Below are 4,414 nucleotides of genomic sequence, written 5' to 3' on the forward strand. Positions count from 1 at the left end.
AATTGTTCAATGCTAAAAGTGTGACTGAGTTCGATCTCTACCTTACACTCATGGCACTAATAACAACATAGCACATTTTTTTGTATCATTTATACCCATCATAGTATGGTACATTGGTTCAATGAGTAAACACTATACAAAATTAAAAAAAATAATTAAAAATATTTTTTCTTCATGGAAGGGGAGTGTTCACCGCCATCCCTGATTTGATTTGACTTTAGCACAGGTATTACATCACGTTCTACCCAACCTCACCAAATGTTATTAATGCTTTGCTAAGACAGCATTATCAACAGCCTCCCGCAACAACGCCCACTTTACCTGTCTCCCAGTTGTAACTTTTTAAGGTGCCACTTTCTTATATGGCTGGCAAAATAATGAACTTGCAAATAATGTTGTGCTATTCATGCTGAGTAACTGTGTACTTGTCAAACTACAGCCATACCAGCAACAATCAGTGGCATGGCATAAGAGTCACTATAATTGCGAAGATGACTTATCTACTGCATTTACAGTAAATGAATTTGACTAGAAAAATAAATTGTTCAATGCCAAAAGTGTGACTAAGTTCCATCTCTACCTTACACTCACGACACAAATAACAACATATCAAGCCACATTATTGTGTATCATTTATACCATTATATTATGGTACATTAGTTCAATGAGTAAATACAATACAGTATTGAAAAAAATAAGTAAATTTTTTTTTCTTCAGCGAAATGGAGTGTTCACCGCCTGACTTAATTTGACTTGACTTTAGCACATGTATTACATCACTTTCTGCGTAACCTCACCAGATGTCATTGATGCTTTGCCGCCACAACATTATCATCAGCCTCCCGTATCAATGCCCACTTTGCCCTTCTCCTTGTTTTAACTTTTTCAGGGGCCACTATCTTATACTGCTGGCAAAATGATGAACTTACGAATAATGTTGTGCGATTCAAGGTGGATAACCACGTATTCGTCAAACTGCAGCAATACCAGTCACAATCAGTGGCATGGCGCAAGAGTCAGAAGCTAGGAGTTACATATTTTGGTCTTTTTTCCTATTGTCACTCGAATTAGGAAGGTGGCTTATCTACTACATTTAGTGAAAGTTAATTTGATTACATACCTAAATTGTTCAATGCGAAAAGTGTGACTAAGTTTCATCTCTACCGTATACTAATGCCACTAGTAACAACATATCAAGCCACATTATTGTCTTTTATTTATACCCATCATATTATTGTACATTAGTTCAATGAATAAACATCATACAATATTGTAAAAAATATTTTTTCCCTTAGGGAAAGAGAGTGTTCACTGCTTGGCTTGATTTCATTTGAATTCAGCACAGGTATTGCATCACTTTCCAGCCAACCTCAGCAGATGTTGTTGATGCTTTGGTGCCACAGTATTATCAACAGACTCCCGCATCAATGTCCACTTTTCCTGTCTCCCTATTGAATCTTTTTCAGGTGCCACATTCTTATATGGCTGGCAAAATAACAAACTTGCGGATAATGTTATGCTATTCATGGTGGGTAACTATGTATTAATCAAACTACAGCCATACCAGTAACAATCAATGGCATAGTGCAAGAGTCAGAAGCTAGGAATGAGATATTTTGGTCTTTTTTCCTATTATCACTAGAATCGGGAAGGTGGCTTATCTACTGCATTTAGTGTAAATTAATTTAATTACATACCTAAATTATTCAATGCTTAAAGTGTGACTGAGTTCCATCTCTATCATACACTAACATCACTAGTAATAACATATCAAGCCACATTATTGTGTGTCATTTATACCCATCATATAATGGTACATTAGTTCAATGAGAAAACATTTTATAGTATTGAAAAAAAATAAATAATTTTTTTTCTTCAGGGAAAGAGAGTGTTCACCACCTGGCTTGATTTTATTTGACTCTAGCACATGTATTGCATCACTTTCTGCACAACCTCACGAGATGTTGTTGATGCTTTACCGCCACAGCATTATCAACACCCTCCCGCATCAATGCTCACTTTGTCCATCTCCCTGTTATAACTTTTTCAGGCGCTACTTTCTTATATGGCTGGCAAAATTATGAAGTAACGAATAATGTTGGGGTATTCAAGGTGGGTAACAATGTATTCGTCAAACTGCAGCCATACTAATAACAATCAGCGGCATGGCGCAGGAGTCACAAGTTGGGAATGAGATATTTTGGTCTTTTTTCCTATTGTCACTAGAATCGGGAAGGTGACTTATTTACTGCATTTGTGTAAATTAATTTGATTACATACCTAAATTGTTTAATGCTTAAAGTGTGACTGAGTTCCATCTCTACCTTCCATTCACGGTACTAGTAACAACAAATCAAGCCACATTATTGTGTATCATTTATACCCATCATATTATTGTATATTTGTTCAATGAGTAAAGAATGTACAGTATTAAAAAGAATATACAGAAAATATTTTTCTTTCAGAGAAGGAGAGTATTCACCGCCTGGCTTAATTTTATTTGACTTTAGCACAGGTATTACATCACTTTCTGCCCAACCTCACCAAATGTTATTGTTGCTTTGCCGCCACAGCATTATCAACAGCCTCCCTCATCAATGCCCGCTTTGTCCTTCTCCCTATTATAACTTTTTCAGGAGCCACACTCTTATATGGCTCACAAAATAATGAACTTGTGAATAATGTTATGCTATTCAAGGAGGGTAACTATGTATTCGTCAAACTGCTGGCATACCAGCAGCAATCAGTGGCATGGCACAAGAGTCAGAAGCTGGGAATAAGCTATTTTGGTCTTTTTTCCCATTGTCATTTAAGTTGGGAAGGTGGCTTATCTACTGCATTTACTGTAAGTGAATTTGATTATAGACCTAAATTGTTCAATGCTAAAAGTGTGACTGAGTTCGATCTCTACCTTACACTCACGGCACTAGTAACAACATAGCACATCTTTTTTGTATCATTTATACCCATCATATTATGGTACATTGGTTCAATGAGTAAACATTATACAAAATTAAAAAAAAATAATTAAAAATATTTTTTTCTTCATGGAAGGGGAGTGTTCACCGCCTTCCCTGATTTGATTCGACCTTAGCACAGGTATTACATCACGTTCTACCCAACCTCACCAAATGTTATTGATGCTGCTAAGACAGCATTATCAACAGCCTCCCGCAACAACGCCCACTTTAACTGTCTCCCTGTTGTAACTTTTTAAGGTGCCACTTTCTTATATGGCTGGCAAAATAATGAACTTGCAAATAATGTTGTGCTATTCATGCTGAGTAACTATGTACTTGTCAAACTACAGCCATACCAGCAACAATCAGTGGCATGGCGTAAGAGTCACTATAATTGCGAAGATGACTTATCTACTGCATTTACAGTAAATGAATTTGACTAGAAAAATAAATTGTTCAATGCCAAAAGTGTGACTGAGTTCCATCTCTACCTTACAATCACGACACAAATAACAACATATCAAGCCACATTATTGTGTATCATTTATACCATTATATTATGGTACATTAGTTCAATGAGTAAATACAATACAGTATTGAAAAAAATAAGTAAAAAAATTTTTTTCTTCAGCGAAATGGAGTGTTCACCGCCTGACTTAATTTGACATGACTTTAGCACATGTATTACATCACTTTCTGCGTAACCTCACCAGATGTCATTGATGCTTTGACACCACAACATTATCAACAGTCTCCCACATCAATGCCAACTTTGCCCTTATCCCTGTTTTAACTTTTTTCAGGGGCCACTATCTTATACTGCTAGCAAAATGATGAACTTACGAATAATGTTGTGCGATTCAAGGTGGGTAACTACGTATTCGTCAAACTGCAGCCATACCAGTCACAATTAGTGGCATGGCGCAAGAGTCAGAAGCTAGGAGTTACATATTTTGGTCTTTTTTCCTATTGTCACTAGAATTAGGAAGGTGGCTTATTTACTACATTTAGTGAAAGTTAATTTGATTACATACCTAAATTGTTCAATGCTAAAAGTGTGACTAAGTTTGATCTCTACCGTATACTAATGCCACTATTAACAACATATCAAGCCACATTATTATCTTTTATTTATACCCATCATATTATGGTACATTAGTTCAATGAGTAAACATCGTACAATATTGTAAAAAATATTTTTTCCCTTAGGGAAAGAGAGTGTTCACTGCCTGGCTTGATTTCATTTGAATTCAGCACAGGTATTGCATCACTTTCTAGCCAACCTCAGCAGATGTTGTTGATGCTTTGGTGCCACAGTATTATAAATAGACTCCCGCATCAATGTCCACTTTGCCTGTCTCCCTGTTGAAACTTTTTCAGGTGCCACATTCTTATATGCCTGGCAAAATGACAAACTTGCGAATAATGTTTTGCTATTCATGGTGGGTAACTAT

Source organism: Arachis stenosperma, chromosome 10 (assembly GCF_014773155.1).
Source record: "Arachis stenosperma cultivar V10309 chromosome 10, arast.V10309.gnm1.PFL2, whole genome shotgun sequence".
Taxonomy (NCBI): domain Eukaryota; kingdom Viridiplantae; phylum Streptophyta; class Magnoliopsida; order Fabales; family Fabaceae; genus Arachis; species Arachis stenosperma.